This window comes from Melospiza melodia, chromosome Z (genome assembly GCF_035770615.1).
Source record: "Melospiza melodia melodia isolate bMelMel2 chromosome Z, bMelMel2.pri, whole genome shotgun sequence".
NCBI lineage: Eukaryota > Metazoa > Chordata > Aves > Passeriformes > Passerellidae > Melospiza > Melospiza melodia.
Window position 1 is genome coordinate 38,062,190 of NC_086226.1, and position 20,926 is coordinate 38,083,115.

General features: G+C 39.5%; 1 protein-coding gene across 5 annotated transcripts in view; it reads left to right on the forward strand.

The window, feature by feature from the left end:
• The window catches only part of LHFPL2 (LHFPL tetraspan subfamily member 2), a 119,589-nt gene that overhangs the window by 79,924 nt on the left and 18,739 nt on the right, over window positions 1-20,926 (forward strand). Inside the window, exon 3 of one of the 5 annotated variants that reach the window (XM_063180492.1) lies at window positions 16,923-17,032. The exons of 3 other annotated variants lie outside the window; for them this stretch is intronic. The gene's annotated coding sequence lies outside the window, so the exon portion shown is untranslated. Of the gene's footprint in view, window positions 1-16,922; window positions 17,033-20,846; window positions 20,917-20,926 lie in introns of those variants that run through there. One more of the 5 variants, XM_063180493.1, reaches the window with a different exon arrangement.

Sequence of the window (20,926 nt, forward strand, 5' to 3'; positions counted from 1 at the left end):
TATAAATGTTAACACTGATTATTTAAAACTCTGAGAGGACATATTTTGTGTTCAGGATTAGTATACCCAACTTACATGAGTGAGTGTAAAGGTGTTTTCAATTAAGCATGTAATATTAAAAGCACTGAGCACTTGACAGTCTAGAAAGAGATGGAGTTTCTCAAAAAATATATTCCACCTTCCAGGAGCCCAGAGAAGCTTCCACCAGAGGCCTCCTGTCACTAATCCGATGTTGGGAAGGCATATCTAATGTTCTGATTTCAAAAGCATCCTGCAATAAAATTAGTATGTTGAAGGTAAGAACAAAGGCTGGAAAAAAGTAGATTGCTGGTACTAGATAAGCAAACCAACTGGAAATTTGTTCTTTGAGAGCTTACTTGGCCAGTGTGTGTATATTTAGTGTTTTCTAACGTGCATGTGTAGTTGTAGTTCTGTTAAGCTCCCATGAGGAAATGAGCTCTGAGACAGAACTTGGAGGATAGTCATGGTAGATGATGTCAGGAAGAGAGCTCAGGCCAAAAAAGCCCTGAATGCAGCACAAGAATGTGATGCAATAATCTTTGATTCTTGCTGCAGACTGCTCAGTGTGTGGTGGGGTTTTTGTTGCTTTTCCCGTTTTTTCCCAAGTGCACAAGTCTAACCTGTCAGCTGCTGTGATGAATGATGCTGGTCTGTAGCTGGAGAGTGGTGTGGCAAGCCGTTCCCCATTTCAGGACATTTCATGCTGCAGATCTGTGATGCAGACCCAGCTCTGTCCAGAGGACTGTGGGGAAGGGAGAGGCCACAGCCAGATTTGTCTGTCTGTGCAATAAGGATTGATCTGCAGGGAATAATTTGGAAAGCTAAGGCGTCCACGTCTTTCTGCATGCTCAGGAGAATCAGCAGCTTCATTATTACAATTAGCATCCTCGCTCCTAACTCATGGTGTGAAGAGAGCTGTTCTTCCCAGGTCTCTCTGAAACTTTGGGGAGTCTTGCCTAGCACTCTCTGACATGTATGTGGGGGACCACAGGCTTCTTGTGTGACCCACGCTGGTCACAGCAGCCCACCTGCTCAGTGTCAGAGCCAAAGGCTGGGCTGTTCAGGGCAGGGGCAGAAATGCTGCTCCCAGACCACTTGCTGCTGTAATTTTCAAACCAAGTGTTGCATCTGGGAGCTGGATCACCCCATCTCTTTTTTGAGGTGGGTTTAAGGGCTTATTTATTTATTTTAACCGGAAGGGTTGCCAGGATTTGGTGTTGTGGTGGGTCAATGAGCTGTTATGTGTGAAGAATAGAAAGGGAACTCTTCAGAGCTTGTCTGGAGTGTATTGTTTGAGTATGGGTACAATTGTAATGTGGGTAAAGGAGGAAGAACTTTTGATGAAAACAGAAGAACTATTTTTCTAGTTTTAATCTGGAAGTGGGTGGGCTGCCCCTGGATAAAATTGGACCAATGTGACTGAACTACAGAAAAATAAGACTGACTGCATAAAACTATGTTGTTTTCTAACCACATAGATATGAGCTAAACAATAAAGATGAGTTCTCTGTGGGTAATATACTGCACACCAGCCAGTGAGTCACTGAAGCATTGCTAGAGTGAAATAATTCTAGCATGTGACTTGACTTGTGACTCTGAATGAAGAAATACCAGTCATTTTGACATGTTTTCTGGAAGGACATGTTTTTTTTTTCTAGGGGCCCCAATCAATGGGGAGATTTAAGCAATTGTTATGTCCCACTGTAACTTTTGTAATAACGTCCTCCAACTTGTCATGGTGAAGGCCTTTATCTGACAAGAAGTGGGAGGCCTTGGTTTTCTCCCCTGTGCTCCCTGGGGTCTGGTTCTGCCCAATGGGGTGCATTTCATCTTCACTGGGAGCCAGTGCAACTCGCACACTGAGAAAATGTCTCTGTACTTCCTTCCTGGTTTTCTTCCCTACCCTTCTCTTCTTGATTAACTTTTTACTGGCTTGTCAGATTCAGTCACCTCATGGAGGGATCCAGTGGTTACCAGAATGGTAAAAGGAATGAAGAAAGTCTGTTAGGGAATGGGAGGAAAAGGATCGTGTTTGGTCTCCAACGAGTCCCTGCCGGGCTGGCTCTGCTGTAGCATCTAAACACTCCACAATTACAGTGCGTGTGTGGACATTGTAAAGTCATGATTCAGATGTAAAACAAGGGACCTTTGAGAATGCTGTCATGCAGAGTTTTAAAATGTAAGGAAATGCCAGATTTGAGGGTGCAAAATAAATTCTGAACACTTCTAGGTGCTTTTCATCTGTTACTGTTACCACTGATTTGCTATCCCTGAGTAAGTTGGTTGGGCTGCTTCCTGGGAGAGACCTTAACTGTTTCTTCACTAGTGAGCTCTGTCTCACTGATCCAGATTCTCCATCCTCTTCCAGCTCACTTCATTACTTCAGCCCACCCAGTCTCCAGGTATGGTGTGGCTATTGTTGGGTTTTTTGTGTGTGCTTGGTGGTTGTTTTCTTGGGTTTAGTTTTTGAAGTTCTTTCACTGTTTCCTTCTTAAGCAACCCCCCAGCATGGCCCTTTGCATAGCTCAGTCACTGGCAGGAGAAGGAAAAGCATGCTCTGAATTGAGCTTTGATTTCAGCTCTGATCCAACATGGTCCATGGCTGATTGAAATCATGTGTTGTCCCCCAGGGTGGGTGACTGCTCTGCTGGTCTCAGCAGGACTCCAGCTTGACAGAAAGGTATACAGAGTAAGGATGCAGACTATGGAGGTTTGAGTCACTGGGCAAGCCTACAAAAGGCCTCTAGCTGCCAAATCAGAGTAGATATGCACCCCTCAGTGTGATGAACCATCTGATGGAGTAGAAGAGTTTATGTACACTTACAAAGCTTTCTTTCTTGAAGAAAAACTCACCAAATGCTTTTAATACTGAAAAACACATCCTCATTTTCCAGAACATCTAAATTGTTTGGCTGAAACTTGTGCAAAAAAATTCAGCCTCAGGCAGGCATCTGGTGTGGAAAGTTTCAGCCCAAACTGCTATTTTGGCAAAGTTGTAAGCAATGAAAATACATTTTAAGAGTGGAAAGTGTTGAATAATCTTTGTACTAAGGCAGAACTTACATTTTGGTGGATAAAGGGAACCTGTGATGAAGTCTGAGCCTGAACTGCAACAACTTTCATTCCACTTTCCTGTAAAGGGATGCCCTTACCCAACTTGAAATTTGCCATCAAACAGCTGTGTCAATTGAACATTTTTCTAGCACTTACATAGTTACTTTATGCAGCCTTAGCTGTTACCACAGGGAATATGGAGAGGCTCTGGGCTAACATAACTATTACTTGAGGAAAAAATTACCTTAGAATGTGATATCATACAAAGGCATTCTTGCAGGTTCCTGCAGCACACTGTAAATGTCGACAGGAAGACAAGCAGAAGATTCTGTTATAGGATCTAGTTTTATAATTATTTCTGGACCATTTTGAGCATATGCATCACCTGGGCTGGAAATTACTGCAAACCCCCTTGGGTGTCTTGCATCTGCATCCCAGAGGAGGTGTTCAAGAAACACTGCAACTGCCCTGCACATCCTGTTTTGATTTGGTTGATTTATTGTCCTGTAATTTATAGAGTGGCCATGTGAAGGGCATGAACCTCAAGTTTGACTGATTGCACTGTATAAGAAAGCTCTTTTCAGTTCACCCTGAAATTCTTACCACACTTCTGTCCAGCCATTCAGGCTTACCCCAACCACAGCTGCTTTCATAGCTCCTGCTGAAACTTGAAACTGGAAGAAAGGTAGAGAAAATCTTTATATGGTTTTTTTTTAATGGTAACCCTACACAAATTTTTTTCTGTTCCATTATGTTTCTTATGCTCTATTCAGTGCTGCAGTTGTTTTTACAACTACCCATATAGGATTCTGGTTTGTGTTTAAGGTCAAAATTGTTTGTTGGACAAAATGATAATCTGTGGTGGGTTTATGGGCTGATTGTGAACCATAACTCTGTTTCTAGGGTCCTAGCAATATCACTTCAGTTACTATCATATCTACTCTTCCATATGAATCAAGGCTTCTTATATCTTCCCTCATGTCACATTTTTAAGACCTCTGGCCATTGATCTCTCTTGCCATCTCTGTGTATTTTGCTGAAATGTTAAGCAAGAAGCTGGATGCTTTGAAAGTGCATGTAACCACTGCCTTCTGTGTTTTGGTGGGAGTATGAACACATCTCTGAATTAGAACATTTTAGTTTTGTCTTTGTCCTCTTTTTCTTTTGATTCCTACTCAGTTGTGACCCATTTTACATTCTCTTCCTTTTCTATAGTACTGCTAGCTGTTCTGCAGTCTGTATTTATATTCTTCTCTTTCTTGCTACTTGCCCTCATTGAATGTTGTCTTCTTTGATTTCATGCTAGTTTATGTTGTACTTTTAGGAAATACTTGAATTATGCTATGTCCAGATTCCTGGATGCTTCAATTGGTTTTAAAAAATAAAAATAAAACTTCATTTGCTGTCCCCTTTCAGACAGGGGGAGAATGGAACAGTTTTGATGTAGGGTTCATTCTGATCCTATCTCCCTTTAAGATCCCCTTCCCACCCCATCCCCACCTCCTCTTTTTTTTTTTTTTTTTTTCCCCATTGCCAGAAAAATTCCAGATCTCTCTCTGTCTGCAGTTCTCTGGACATCTGAGCACATACATACATTCTTGAGATATAGCAAAAGATTATCTGCTTCTCATGTACTATTTCTAGCTGAGAAAGCAGCATAGCTGTTTCAAAGTGCATGAGTATCCTATTAGGCCTTTTCCTTTTTTTTCAGTTAATCTCATTGGTGTTAGTTAATTCATAGCCCTTGATATACACCAAGGCTTCAAGTTCATTGTGTTTATGATATGCAATTACTCCAGGCAGATCCAATTACTGACTTCTGTTTCAATAAATTGCATTCCTCTACATGAATGCCTCTTGGATTTCTCTACTAATGATCATGTCTGCATACAGTGAAAGGTTGTAAGGGTTACCTTTGGTTTAATCACTTTTAGCATACTCTATTTTTTTTTTTACTGTCTTTTCCAAATACAGTTTTGGAAAACCCCTAATTGTATTTTCTGATGGTTGTTTGATGGACTTTGTGTAACTACTGTCTGAGCTCACAATATGGCAACACAGCATAAGAATTTTTGTGACATGGGTAGTCTTCTAGTGATAACAGCATATATGGGGAATGTGAATAAAATCTAAGTATGGGTTTTAGTTCTGAGGAAGAACAGGCAACTCCGCTTTCCGTAGAGGGCTAGTGCTCAGCCTTGTTGGGTTCAAAACACCGAAGTCAGGATGTGTCAGATATGCATTCATTCTCAACTAAGTTTCTCCATTACCTGTTTTCTTTAAGAAGCTGTTTCCCAGTGATTTCATGTTGCATGTTTATTCTTCAGAACTTTTAAAAGGTCACTCGTCATTTCAAGGGCTCTCTCAGATAATTAGTAATCGGAGTCTCACTTCCTGAATACCAGCCGATCTAAGTGAAAACATAGTAACTGAGTCACATTGTTATTTAGTTTCTAAGATTACAGTTGTAGATGTGTGTTTTGTGTCCAAAGAAGCTTTTACTCCTGTGATCAAATAGCAAGGCAAGACTCATGGAAATGATGAGTTCATAAACTGTTGGCAATTAAATTAGAATTTTTAAATTATACTGAACATTTACAATATCCTATGAAATCTTTCTCTGCAGGAGGAAAAAAAAATCTGTGCAAACCTATTTACTGTTTCGAAATCTTCACTGTAGTTCAGAAGTCTGACATGTCTATAGCCTTGGTGTTCTGTGTTACTGTCTTCTGGGAACTGAATTCAGACAGTGTCACTGACCAGAGGGATTTGTATCATAATATTCTGGTGGGTACATGAAAGCATTTTACCAACTCAGAGATCACTATCATAGTCTGTATTTGTTTTGTGCTTTAAGCAACAATTTTGACTAGGAGCTAAGTAATATTATGCATTAATATATCTTTACATCTGCAGAATATATCTAACAACTTTTTTCAAAATAAAACAAAATACATATTCCCATCACTCCACATCAAAAAGCATTGCCTGAATTTTGTTGTTGGAAAAAAACGGGCCTTAATTTCTAGTTTTCATGGCAGGAAGAAAAGGTGGATGGGATGTATTCTCCTTTTTCTCTCTGTCTAGTTTTTACAGAGCATCAGTTTGATGGCATCCGTGACAGTTTATGCATATTGGAATAGCAGTATCTCCCTGCAAAACTCTGGCGGAGCACGACTTTGAACTACTTTTGATGTGTTTTACTATTGTCAGACTTAAAAATCTGCTCCATGCTAATGCTAATTTTATCAAGTTAAAAATGAATTTTTAAAAACTATGTTCTTTGTATGCTACCTCACTTAATCAACCAAGGTATAGTATATTCTTAAAATGGCGTGCTTTTGAAAAATGTGCAGTATCCCCAGTTTTTAACTATTAATGCAAATACAACTTATGTCTACAAGACAGGGAGGGAAAAAAAGACAAATTGAGGTTTTCTGTTAATTGTTTGCATCCTTCATTTGTCTTATAAAGGAATTACTTATTTGTGAGTGATAAGTGTACATAAGTACACTGCAGACAAACCTAAATGAATGCTTTTTTTTTCCTCTGCTGTCTTAGAAAGCAAATGAGGGAATGGACAAGTTGACATTATTTTTCTCAGTGTTGCTAGGCACTTGTTTTTTGATGGTTTCAAACAAGCTTAGGGTAATTCCGGCTTTCCGAGCAATGTTAGTATTAGCTCATCATGATCTTCAGGACATGACTCTGCAGAGTGAAGGGAAGCTGCTGTTAATCTTAGCAGCTGTATAGAGCTCTTGAAGGCTGTGATCCCTCATTTAGAAGACTTTCAATGGTAGCCTACCATTAGGAAACTGGGTTATTTGGACTTTGAAAATGGGATGATGAATCCATATTTAGCAGCATTCTTCTGTGCATTTTTTCATAGTATTTTCAGGAGACAAAATATAATTTAAGTTGCACAGAGGGATCACTGCCTGCTTGAATACCCTTCTTGGTCTTCTCCTTCCACAGGAATAGTAATTTAAGTTTTGGGATTTAGTATGTCATTCTAAAGAAACAGTCAATTTAAAGGTTAGACTTACTTCCATAATCTCATGTTCTTTATGGATTTAAGAGAGTTGCTTATAAGAGTTTATAGGTTTCCTGTTTCTTGGTCTTAGTTGAGTACAGGTTGAATTTTTTACCCTCCACCATTATATTCTTCAATACAGATATGTTACTGCTGTTTGATAAATATCAGTCTTTTGTATTAAACTTATTTTTACAAATTCCCCAGGAGTTTCCAAAGATTAAACAGTGATTGACCATTCTTTTGCACACATTTAAATTATCTGCCATTCTTTTACAGCTTCTTGTAGAATTCAGTATCACTTTTCCTATGTAATCATTTAACATTTGTATTATAAGACTTCTGGTAATGTCACTTTTTGTACTGGTGGGTGTTGAAAACAATCTGTAAGGTGCAAGGATACCTTCTTGAGTCAGACCTTCCCCAGGTCAGTCCAACTGTTGTTGCTCCAGTGCTGCCCAGAAGGGGTGGTGCTGCTGAGGTGGCCTGCTGGGTTTTCTTGGGGAATGGCACAGACTCTCTGAGTTGGCTGTCAGCAGTCAGGCTCTCAGAGTGTGAACAAGCTACCAGTCTCCACACAGGTACAGTGGAATTTCCAGCATTCCTATTGTTCCTCTTCATATTTTAGCACACTGTTGTTGTCTCAGATTACAGTAATACTGCATTGACCTTCTCTTATGCATGCAGCTTTCCTGTACAGGTTATTATAACAGCCTGTGTTTTCATTCCCATAGTGTGCTTTGTTCTACCGTGTCTTCCTCTCACCAGCTGGTTCCTATTTATTTATTTTCTTTTTAACTGCATTTGCATAAAGACATGGATGTTTTACTGTTACTTTGCTTCCTCACCAGCTTGCAACTGCTCCAGATTTATTTTTAGTATTTCACCTTATCTCTTCCTTGCATTTGTTTGTGGTTTAAGTACTTTCTGCTTATTGTTTCTTTTTATAGCTTCCTGTGGAAAAAAAAAAAAACAACCCCCCCCCCCCTCTAAAAAACCAACCCTTAAACAAAACTGAGTTTGAAAACAAGGGAGAGGATTGTTTTACTGGGTATGACTGTGACCAGCATGCTATTTTGACATTTCTGACACACACATCTAATCTAACCTAACCTGTCATGTTTGTTTGTTTATAAACCAACCAACTAGACCATTTGTATATTATCTTGTTGTAACAGGTCATAAAAAACCTGAAATCTGGTTCACACAGGTTTTTCGACATTTGGGGAAAGGAGCTATGCGCATTCTTGTTCTTTCAGCATGTTTCATTGTAGTTTCAACTGTTTTTAAGCCCTCCTGAATACAAGACAGTGTCTGTGGAATACAGAGGATTGGGGTGTGCACATGCTGCAAGCAGTGTTTCGCTCCATGTACAATTTCTGCAATTTTCTATTTCAGCCTGCAGTGGGGAGACAAGTACTGGATGTATCCTAGGTAAAAGGACTAAGACTCTGCTAAAGGCTTTAGAATTTTTCTGATAATTTGTTAAACATTTTTAAGTTAATACTGGTGTTCTTCTTTTGTTATTCTAGTATTTTGTAAAAGCATTGGAGAGGTCAGTACAGCTGCAAGCACTCAGAAGCCTTAAATCACACTGCCAAGGTCATGATCATGATGAGCAAATACAAATATTGCTTATAGGGCAGGAATTACCCTAAGTTTGGTTTTGAAACTGTAAAAAATAAGTGTTTAGCAGCGCCATATTAAGAAAGAAAAATAAAAAAGGATAACTTTGGTGTCTAATATCTTCTGCTTTCTATGTTCCTTTTCCCTAAATAGGATAGCAGATTTTGATTATAGTAAAAAGTGAACAAAGTAGTTCTTTCCTTTCTTGGAAAAAACATGCACAGTAAACAAATGTGAATGTTCTTGAAGCCAAAGACACACACCTTGGGCACAGAAAAACACAATTGCCACCGATTGTGGCATTTCCTGCACCAGTTTGTGTATGTCTCTTCCAGTCCAGAGGAAATGGATTTTTCTGTGAATTTTGGTGAAAGATAAGCAATTTTTCTTGTGATCTATCCAGAATTACTCAGACAGCATCTTAAAATAATGCTGCAAAACAGGGATCACCTTCAGTGCAGATGACACCAGCAACGAAGCCAGTGGTGACGGCTTCACCATCAAAGCCTGGTGCATGCTGAGTTTTTCCAAACACAAAGGTGAGCATTTGATGTGGAGCTCAGCCCCACAAGGGCAGAACCTGCAAGGGCACAGATCACAATTGCAGCTGTGAGAGGACAGCCTGATGTGAGGAGGCTGCTGCAGCACTGCTGGCAGCTCTGACCTGGCTGTGCACATGTGCCTGCTGGACCATCTGCTTGAACAGCCTCTCCCTTCTGTCTTACAACAAAGCCTTCTTTCTAGGAGAGCTACTACTAGAGGAATCTAGATTTTGCAACAGCAGTTATGTCATCTCAAGCAAATTGGTATTTTCACAGCTCAATTCAGATGAGATCATTATCCAAATAGTGAGTCAGTCCAGTTAAATCTTTTGTTCTGTCTGTGCTGCAAATAGACCAGGCTGCACCAAAAAGCTTTGAGAGCTTCTTTTCTGTTACTCCTGCCATCATGACAGATCAGGGGAAAAGTGATTACAGAAGCAAGGAATCAGATGCTTCATTTGGGTGTTGGTTTTTACCTTTTAAAGTTCTTGTTTACCCTAGTAAACAAGAAGAAAATGCAGTGTACACCAACCAGTGTATTCTTGGAATTTATCCTGTGCAGAACACCAGATGGATCTATCAGCTCCTACTCTACATAGTGAATTAAATTGTAAAAGATAAGCAATATTCAAGAGAAACAATCTCTTACTTTTTCTAAAGGTGGTATTCACTGAACACAGATTAATGAGTTTTATTTCCAGTTTCCTGTAGAATTGTATTCTCTGACATAAAGATAAAAAGGGGAGCCCATTGTACCATTTTGGCACAAAAGATGCCAAATTGATGACCTGCAAGTGTTGTAGACACTGTTCATCCAATAGTGCTGGGAGATAGTCAGGGTACTGGGTGTGCATTGAAGGTGATTTGCTTCCTGTTTGATTTATTCAATGGATTGTGGAATTTGTTGCACTTTATATTTTTTCTAAAAGTCTTGAGATTATAACTTTTGAAATTTAACTTTTATAGAAATATTTATGCTGGTTAAATAAAGTAGGAATTTTGGTGTCCTTAATCTTATATCTGTTGAAATAGATAAATCTCCTGATTCAACTTTTATTCAGGAGGACTGTAAAATTATTTTGTAAGGGCAGAATGTTTCCAAGCTTTTTGTAATGTGTGTGTGTTTATATATACATGTATATACACCCAAGACAAAATTTCAACTGTGTCAGATAGCAAGATGTTACACATTGTCAGAGATCTGGAGCTTAATAAGGGGTAGCAGTTATTGGAAAACATTTCAGTACATTAGGCAGTGCTTCACTAGAGAAAAAACTCAATCCTCCCATCCCCAAGCCTGTTTTATAGATTATAATGTTGGTCTTTCTACCTGCATGTTTTTGTCCTCTCTATATTTAAGTAGTCAGTCCATTTTGATTTATTTTCATTATTTTCTCTCCCTTGATGCTTCGGACATCTCACAGCTCTTTTGCTGAAAAGTAAGAGAACATTGGACTAAGCATCTTTTAAAAAAACAAACAAACCAAAAACCAGGGAAAATGCGGGTTTTTCCAGTATATTCTGTTTTAGGCTGAAATGATTTTGCTTATGTGATTGCATTATCAGAACTTTTAATTCTGCAATCTTAGCATAACAAAAGAGAAAAAGACTAGCAAAAGAGCATGTCCTGTTTGCCTGAGATAAAGGTAAATATTCAACATAAACTGGGACATTTGTCCCAGACAAGGGAGTCATGGTACAAAATTCTGAGTAAAATTCTGATAAATTTAAATTCATGTATAGTCTGAATGACCATATTATTTTTTAGTTTTATACGTTATGTTAATAATTTATTCAAATCTAATTAATTTTGCCTCTGATGAAATTGGTTGGTTTTTAGGAGAGCATTTATTAGGAAAAAGAAGATAAAATTTATAATTTGCAACCATGTATTTTAAAGAACCAATTGATGCTAGTAATAATCAGTATCAACCTACAGAATGCAATGAGTACACCATTTAGAATTGGTTTTAAACAGCAACTTCCATGATGGACAGTTAATGAAACTGTTTCTTGTACTGTACTTCTAATTTTACCATGAAAAACTTGAAATGCATTAAGGAGATCTAATAGATAATCTTATGTTTAAAGATAATTTTCAGAATTCAGTTAAATGTTTGAAACTCACAGAGCTGACAGATTTCTATAAAGCTTATGGAAGCTTTAAAAAGCTTATGCAGGGACCATTTTCTTAGTAATAATTACCTGCCTATTCCTTGGGAGATCTTCAGATATGCATTTTGATTCATTTGCATTTCCAATGGGAAAGACATAATCAAGAATTTTCTGCCTTTTGGCAATAGTAGAATCAGATGTTACCCTTCCACCATTCTGTAAACTGCATTTGCTTTCAAAAGGATTAATGTCACTGAGAACTGAAAGAAACAAACCAACCCAATAACTAAAAAGGTGGTCTGTCGTGTAAGTCCACTCCCTACAGTCTAGTGGGACCCGTGAGTATCTGTAGCTTCATTCTCTTCAATGAGGTACATGTTTGGGAAATCCTCTGCTACAGGTATTAGGCGTAAGTTTATCTTCCTCTGAAGCACAAGTGGAGAAAGCTAGTCATAGAGCTAGGTTTGTTTCTTTACAAGTGAGTTTGTTTGAAACTGTTTTGACATGTTGCTGTGGTAATTGCCTAATTCAGCAGTGGTTACTGTAGGAAAAAAACCTTTCAGTTTAATACTTAAACCATTTCTCAGTGAGCAGAAAATCAAAGTCACTGTTGGAGACGTGACCATGTCCACAGTCCTACAGTCCTCCTTTGTGGAGAAGGAAAGGTACATTTGCATGTGGTGTGTCAGGGCTAGAGATTCAAAGTGGCACAAAAATACCTGAGGTTTGTGTTAGAAGGATGACAAGAAAAGTGTTTGGCACAGTGCAAGACACTGCAGAATATATTAAATCTCCAGAGTTGTAGGGTTTCTAGTGGTAGCATTGAGGTTCAGTTCACAGTATTGCTACTGACTTCATTACCTGAGTGAGGGAACATCCCATCTGGAATGGTTATTTATGCTTTCTTCCCTTCTTTTGCCTATGTATTTATATGGCAGTAAGGTGAATCATCACCAGACCTATATGCATATCCCCACACAGGCCCAGTTTTAGTTTGCACATTTAGTGCACATTAAGTGTTTCTGTGACACAAGCCACATGACGTCATAAACAGAGGTATGACAGCATTTTAGGAGAAAGTGAAGCTGAGAAAGCCCTTTTCAGTTTCTACAAACATGCATTAGTTATTAATTGTATACATTTTACGGACAGAAAAGAACTGTTAGCATTATCTAGTCTAGCAAGTCAAACTGCATTAAAACAAGCCAGAATTTTGCACATGGCTCAACTTCTAGAATTATCTTCAATCTTGGCATTAAAATTAAATCCAGTTGCTAAAATAAATAATCTGTTAATTTTTGCTTCTTGCTCTAAAATGGGGTTTCCAGAATTTCAGCTATTGGTCTAGGTGTTTCCAGGCTCTTTGCAGTGAGCTTCCATTTCAGAGATCCCAACTAAATACTGCAATCCTGTAATTACTGATGAATGAAATATGCAGTATTGAAAATATGTCATTTCAGTTCTTCTCTTTGGCCACAGTCAAGAGGTTAACCATTAAAAATGTCTATAGCTCTATACATTTAGTTGATGTGCACAGAGATATGCCAGTGTCGGAGTGCTTTGCCGTTTCCTGGATAAAAGGTGTTTCATGCACAATTTAAAGTTTACTGTTATATGTGGTGCCCAGATACTTCAGACATCCTTGCCAGTACAGGAACAGCAGCTCTGATCAGCCACTCTGGCAGCTCTTATCCATCACAGCCCTTTTCACTTACCTGAGACACTGCTGATTCTCCTCAGCTCAAGTACAATGAAAAGTTACAGTCAAAGTGTTCCCTCTAATGTACACATATTTTATGCATTACTGTGTTGAGGGGCTTGTCTGTATTGATTGTTTTTGAACGATGCTTCACTTTCAGTTTGAATTAAGAGGAACAAGAATGATCATGCATTTTGTTTCAAGATCGGTTCCCCATCTGATCAGTCACTGCTGTCATAGCAGGTAGTTTGCTTGAGCTGTGTGTCTTGGATCCAAAGTGCAAGGATCCTGTTGTGCCAAAAGTGTGTCTTTTCCTTACTGAGAGAGTGTTACACGTCATGAGCCTGGGGAGCAGTCGATACCTGCCAGGTGTCTTTCTAGCTGGCAGCAGTCTGGAAGGACTGATGTAGAAGCTTGTTTGCAGTGAGTAACAGTGCAAACAACTCTGGGTCCTTCCTGCTGGGAAAGGTCAGTTCTTGGGTCTACAGCCTTAGGTCTCGTCTCAGCAGAAGAATGACCCACCCCTGGCTGTTCAGACAGGCTAGGGAGCCATAACCTCTGTGGTTGCTCTGCTAACAGAGCCTCAGAAGCGAAAGGAGATACTGCAGGGGTTTCCTTTCGGGAATTAACTGAAGTGGTGTTTCCTTCATGCAAGGAACCAAGGCTGTTTGCAGGCTGTTCTGCTTTGTCTAAGGGCAAATGAGGAGCCCAGTATGGTATTCCATTTTGGCCTAACTTCAATAGGTACATCCCATAGGTGCCTTTCTCTTAAGCTTGTTTGTCTAAAACAGTTTCTCTTCCCTCCAGTTTGAAAGACTGTTCCTTCCTAAACAATCCTCAGGTCTTTGATCTGCTGTGTTTGTGAGTCTTTTCCTGAGCAAGTTTTGTCTTTTTAGTAAGCAGTTCCCTAGGGTTTGCTGAGAAGTGTCACAACTGAGTCATCCTTTCCTTTCCTGCCTGTTTTTCTCACTAGTCTCATTTTAAACAATAATCAATGTATTAGTATAATAAATATCTTAGTACAATGTTAATAAATTATTAAGAATAGTTCCAAATCTGTCACAATGAAGTCATGAGGGTGAACTGTTTTTTACAATAAGCATAGATTACATGTGGTTTTGGTCTGATGCTCTAGTTTATGCACACACCATTAACTATTTAAATTGCCATAGTCTGGTAAGGTAAAAATCCTTAGTAAAAAATAGTGAGGGTTTGTTATAAATATTATAAATATTAGTAGTTCCTTCCTTCTGACTTCCCATTTTTCTCCTAACCCTCCTTTTTTTCTGATCAGACTCCTTTAGGAGCTCTAGTTCAGAGTTTTATGAAGTAATCACAACACAATGAATATTTGACTCTCCTTGCATATATGATAATGTAGGTAACCAAGAAAGGGGGCTTCAGATGAAACTTCTGAAGATTGAGACTTCAGTGAGGTTCTGAGGAATCAAACTAGGACAGAAAAATCATGATTCTGCTCCCAGTTGGTAAATTCCTGAGCAGTTAGACTATCACTAATTGTAGCCAAGATTGCTCCCTTAGTGATGATTTTTGATGTGATGTGTAATTTTCTCCTGAGAAGCAACAGTAGAAATAACACACATTAGCTTTTCTTAACATTGTAGGCTTTAATAAATTTTGGAATTACAAAAGATACCAAGTAAATTTTCAAAACACAACATAATGGCTGCAGATTTAAGGAATTTTGTAAGTCAATAAATACAGAGCAATGGAACAAATCTCCAGCTTGAGAATTTGCGCTTCAGAGGCAATGCTGGAAATCTGAGTTGGCTTGATATCCTCTTAGTGGGGGGGCAATAAGCAAAGTTTTGTCTGGATGAGGGAAGAGGGAAATGAATTCTGTGTTTAAACCTCCCCTGCAGTTGGTCTGAAAATTTGGAAACTTTCATTCTTGTAGTGATTTTTCAGTGATGTATTGGCCCCATTAAAGTCAGTGGGAGTTTTGCCATGGCTTTTAATGAGGTCAGAAGAATAGTACATTTCAGCTGCTTTTTTTTTTTTTAAGTTGGAAAGAAGTTTTATATTTGTTTTTTTTACAGTGATGTATTCTAGAAACAAATCCACCTGTAATTAGATGTCATATTCCATAGCATTTGCAAGATAAAATGGAATAAACATCATGTCCAGCTTCAGGAGACCAACAGTCATTGTCATAATTATTTTCTTTTGTTTATACATTTCTTTTTCGCTTGATGTATATAATATTTGGGCACATGAGGGATAGTTTAATTAAAATTTGCATCTACATTCCTTTGGTATGGAGATAATTTAAATGAAAGACAAGGAAATAGTGTTTTGATTAGGATACTTCAGTGAGTTTTGACTATTTTGAAAAATATTTTCATTTTCCATTTAATATCTTTTGCCAGCATCTTACATTGTGCCAGCAGGAATAAGACATGATGCATCATAAGTCTACATTCTTTCCATTACCAGTAAAATTCATCTGTTTAGTCTGATGTGTTTTCAACCACCTGTCACAATAATGCACTTATTAATACGCCTGTGCAGGTTTATAATGGTTAAATATTCATTAGATATGCAAATAGTCACTCTCTTTGATTCACAAGTGAAGACTAATAAAAACTTTGCTCTTTGTTCTTCAAGTAAAAAGCTCTGTTCTGGAATGTTGTTTAGGTTGGCAATAATTTGATGAGAATTCGTAGGTGAATGGAGAATCCTTTGTTTATTCTCAGCTACTTGTCTGAAGCTGTGCAACCACTTCAGCTTTAAAGCACCTTCTCCATTTTGTTATCTGACACTGAATCTTTTTGATCACTTTGAAATGGGTTGCATTTAGAAAATGAAACAAAGGCACAATGAAGTGTCCTTCCCTATTCTTGGTCCAGGTGCTTCCTGTGGCGAGTATGCAGTGCTTATCAGAAACCAGTGTCACCAGAGCTCCCTTTTGGTCTGCAAAGAGAGCCCACACCAAGCCATTTGGGACAACTGGTCTTTCCCAAAGTACTAATCCTTGTCGCTGTTCTCTTGTGACAGGGGAGTATGATTAATGTACTTCTTTTTACATTTGCAAGTCATCTCTAAGTCTGTGGGGTAGAAATGCGGCGGTGCACCTCTCTGTCTCCTCCTTTGAAGACTGCAGGGAAGTTGGCAGAAGCCTGCCATCTCCTTCTGAACAGCAGTTCTTGTAAGAATGCTGAGAGGACTGAATGGGAGGAGAAGTTTATTGACCAACATTTATCCCTGACCCAGAAAATGAGCAATTTCTAGTGGTCATACCACATTGTCTTAAGCGCAGTCCCTCTTACCTCGATGGTTTGATGGCTGCCTCACTCTTCCAGGCTGGGTGAGCTCACAACTGAACAGTTTGCTTGTCCAGTAACACCTAAGGATGGAAGATTTTTAAAGGGGGAGCTCATGTCAGCCTGGGTGGGGGTCAGCTTAAGATAATTGAGTCTTAGTGTGTAAGCCTCTTTCTGTTTGTTTTAAATAGTGAGTAAACATCAACACAAATAGGAGCCACTTCCACTCTCGTAGTTCAAAGCATATTCAGAGAGTTTATTACTGCTAATGAAACACATTTCAGAGAAAGCAGAACACAGGCTTCCAAGATTTGCACATATTGCATTATGAGATGCTCAAGCTTGTGTATGGTAAACAAGATTTAGAAATTCCTCTATGTGGTTGTACTTTGGACCCCAACAGACTTTGGCAGAAAATGTCTAACTATGCTTGGATTTATTCTATAAACTGGGATGGCTTCAGCAGTCTGTGTGGCCTTCCATTCAGCTGTTTGCTTAAATCAAGCCAAAAGCCACTTATCTAAAAATTATTTATTCTCACTCTTGAGCTGGCAGAACCAGACTGGAAAGGGCAAAAGCTGAGTCGTAGTCCAAGCCTCGGACTTCAGTTAAATCATAAGGGGAGCATGAAGGACTGGCCGCAACATTGTTCTACAAGGTATTTGTGGTTCTCTTGTACACTACTTGTCTTTACCTTTTTAAAATAAACAACCTCAGATTTGTACTTTGCAGCTGTTTCTTTCCATCTGCCTGACATCTTCAAAATCAAAACCTTAATTCAAATATTATAATTTGGAGAGGATTCTCACTTTCTGGTTTTGCCAGTTGTAAGTAAGATGGAGGCAGTTTTCTTTGTTTATCTCATTGAAAAAATATGTGTTGTTTATATACTTTGAACATAGACATATTGTATAGTAAAAGGCAACAGTTGAAAAGTCCTAGCTAGAGATGTGAAAGTATGACTGGAGGCTTAATTGTCAAAATTGAATCTGAAGAGAAAGAAAGTTTTAGCAATGTTTTAAATTGGCTTGATCTGTTAGATTAAAATAACCAAAAGAATTTTGCATTTGAGAGCTCTTATTCTCTTTGGATACTTTGAGGATCTGATGTTCTTGTTGACATCTGATCACTGTGTTAAACTTCACTTCATGCAGAGCGTGACTATGAGCATGGTTCTGGTAGCCAAGGTAAATGAGGCTGAAGGTTTAGTTTGAGCCATCCAAGAGCTGTGCTGTCCAGACGAGGAATGTGGGTTATGTGGTGGGCCAGAATGGCACTGCCAGGACCCTCATGCTGCTGTGGTGTGTGGCTCATGTGGGCACTTTCTGTGCAGGGCTGTTTTCCAGCATGAGTGGCCTCCTTCCACACCAGTGTGATTGAATGCAGTAGTAAAAATAGGGAGAGTCCCAAATGACTATGAGGTGAGGCTACTTCTTGTAATCTGCTTCTTCAGCAGGAATTACTTTGAATGACTTAATACCAAAAGGGTTAAAGAACCATTGTGTATTTTGAATTTGAGTTGTCAAAGCAAATATTTTGATAGTCGGTCAGAAGTGGATGCTGAGTGGCATGCTGTGAAGAACATACGGCTCTGTCATGGAAAAAACTTGTTGAGGGATGGGAAACTGAGAGGAAGAATAAACAGCTAGTTTTCAGCCTTGCAAGGGCCTGGTTTGAGTTTCTGCTGAGCAAAAAATGGAGAAAAAAAAAAAGCTGGGGGTGAGCAGAGTGAAGCTTTATGAAGCACAGTTATTTAGTACAGCCTGTAGCTGGAAAGGCTTCCATGTATAGCACAAACATATTGTTGGAGCCACATGAGAGATGGTTAGGTTCATTGGGAAAGCCATAGCGGGGAGGAGGTTGTTGGGAGGAAAAGGGGGAAGAGGTTGTTGGGAGGAAAAGGTTAATTATCTAAACATGACTGAGCTAGGACTTGTCTTCAGTGCTTCATCTGCAATCTTTCCTTACTAAGTCTCAGAAAGAAATGCCTCTGCCCCTCCTCTGAGCTTGCCATCCTACTTTAAATATTTTTGTCTGTCTGACGAAAAAGGACTTGCAGATGAGTGGTGCTCTTCTTTGACTATGTCACTAGTGCACGGAAAAACTTATGCAGAAGTTCTCCCAAGGTTGAGGATACCTTGGTATATGTATTGACTCTTGGTGTTTCGCACCAGAATAAAGTACTCATTGCCTAGGAGAAGCCAAACCAAAGTATTTTGAATTGAATTGCTGTTCTCAATGACATCTACTACCTCACTTTTAGATGCTGTAAAGTGTCCTTTAGTTGAACAACAGCGAAGCGAACTCCTGAGATTTGGCATGACCTTCATGTCAGCTTTAGACAGACTGTTTTGTTCATGCAGTGACTTTTCTGGAGATACTGTCATAAAATTTTGCTGCAATTTATTTTGCTTACATTTCAGTTGGGAAAGAACCCCATGATTTGGTCTTTTCTTCTAGTATAGCATTCCATGTTTGTTATCAATGATAATTTTTATGGCTGCCAGTGTTCATCTAGAATATCCACCTACCTAAGTAAATATGAACTTTGTTTTCATCTGTGTTCAGTAAGGGGTGTTTTATAGCTAGCAGTACAGAGTCAACAGTAACAGCCATTATGGGTGTTCAGCTCTGACATCCCTTCCACCTCGCTGAAAATCCTGGAATTACAAAGATGAGGAGTTCATATGGGCGTAGTTCTTGCAGAGAAATACAGATTTTAGAGCTTTCTGGAGCATATTTTAAAAAAATAAAAGCATTTTCAACTAAATTCTCTCTAATCATGCAGATGACATCAGAAGAATACTGGTTTGTAATGGACATTTTCTACATTCCAGTCATTATTTTAAGTGGAAATACTGGGCAAATTAACTTTCTTTGGCAGGCTGACACTTCAGCTCTGTTATTACAATGGGTGTATTCAAGTCATTAGCATGTCAGGTTGCTTGAAAATTTAATGCGCCCCCCCCCCTCCCCCCCGCCAAAATGTAAAATTAGCAGAAGTGCTCACTATGTCTAAAGGCCCTTTTTTAAGGCAGTGCCATAACACTGAACTACAGGAGACAAATTCTGTTTTTGGCACATCAGCTTTAAGCCTCTTTTACCAAAGGAATCTGCAGATTAGACAATTCACTACAACTAGTATGAGGGGAGTAGAAATTTCTGGATGAAATCTTGCAGATGATTCACTATATCTAATATAGAAGGGAGTAGAAATTTCTGGATGAAATTCTGAATGTGTGAAGCTGCATGTGTATGCTTCATTTTACATTCAGTGGGACTAATATTCAACCACCTGACTCAGAACTCCTAAGAAATTAAATACCAACCTCATGAAAAACCTAAAAAAAAAATATTGAGGATGCCTGTTTTTCTGGCATCTGGTGACTGAAGCAGCACAGCAGTGAGGTCCGGATCTGGTTCTTTACTCTTGCCTCCAGTTCAATGTCAGTATTTGGGGTTTGGTGAAGAAAACTTCAAAGTGCTACATTCTCATCCTGGAGGGGGTAACATGAGAGCATTTCCTGCTCCCACCCTTGCTTTCAGGCAACACTGTTTCAGTTCAAGAGCAGAGGCGTGTGGGATGACCTGTTTGTTATTTTGAGGCTGATATTTGGATAGGACTTGGAAGTATAGTGATCTCTGCCTCTTGTGCTAAGATAAGTGTAACTCTGGGAATGTCATCAGCCCCTGTTGAAAGGCTGTGTAATGGCTTTGGGAAAGCCCTGGGGAACATTTTGCTGCAGTTGCAGCCTACACAGGGCTGTGGAAGAGGGGAATTGAGGGGAGTTGGGAGGCTCACGGCTGGCTGGCAACCCCTCTGACTGGCACTTTTGGCCCCTTGGCAGTGACTGGGGCGCTTTTCCATAGATTCCTGTTCACAGTGGCGTGAGTCACCAGAGGCTGCCAGTGGTGGCAGAAGTTCAAGATGAGGTGTGTGACTTACCTGCAGGCAGATTGTTTTCCTGAAACACTGGTGCAAACCTTGATCCCAGACCCAGGGAGGCACCACTCCTTGCAAAATCCAGGCTTCAAAGGGGTCACCACATCACAGGGTGAGCTGTCTGCAGCTGTAATCTTGTTCACCTCTTCTTGAGGCGGGGCTGGCTCAGCTGCAGTCAGCAGAAACCCGGAAGGTTGGAACAAGGTTCCTTCATTGCCCTTTGCACCTAGGTGCCCATAGCTTGTGGAGCTGTGCTCAGCCTTGGTCCCAAAGTCGGGCTGTGATGCCTCCCCAAAGTGAAGGCAGGAGCTGCACATCTGTGAAACTGCTTAAACGTGTCCAAACATTTTGCTGGGTGACCGCCAGCACCCTTGGTAATTTGGACCAGAATATGATGGGGGTGTGGAGGTAGGAGTGGGTGGGACCACTGGGTGTTGCTGAGACCTTTGCTTGCAGTGTTTGACAAACACCCACCATGGGATAGGGCACAGCAGATACTGTAAGTAATGGCAGAAGTGGGAGGGAGATTAATTACTGCTCTGCAACAAATCAGGGAGGTTTCCAGCAGGCTCTGTTTGACTAGCCCTTGTTAGAGCTTTGTATGTTGAT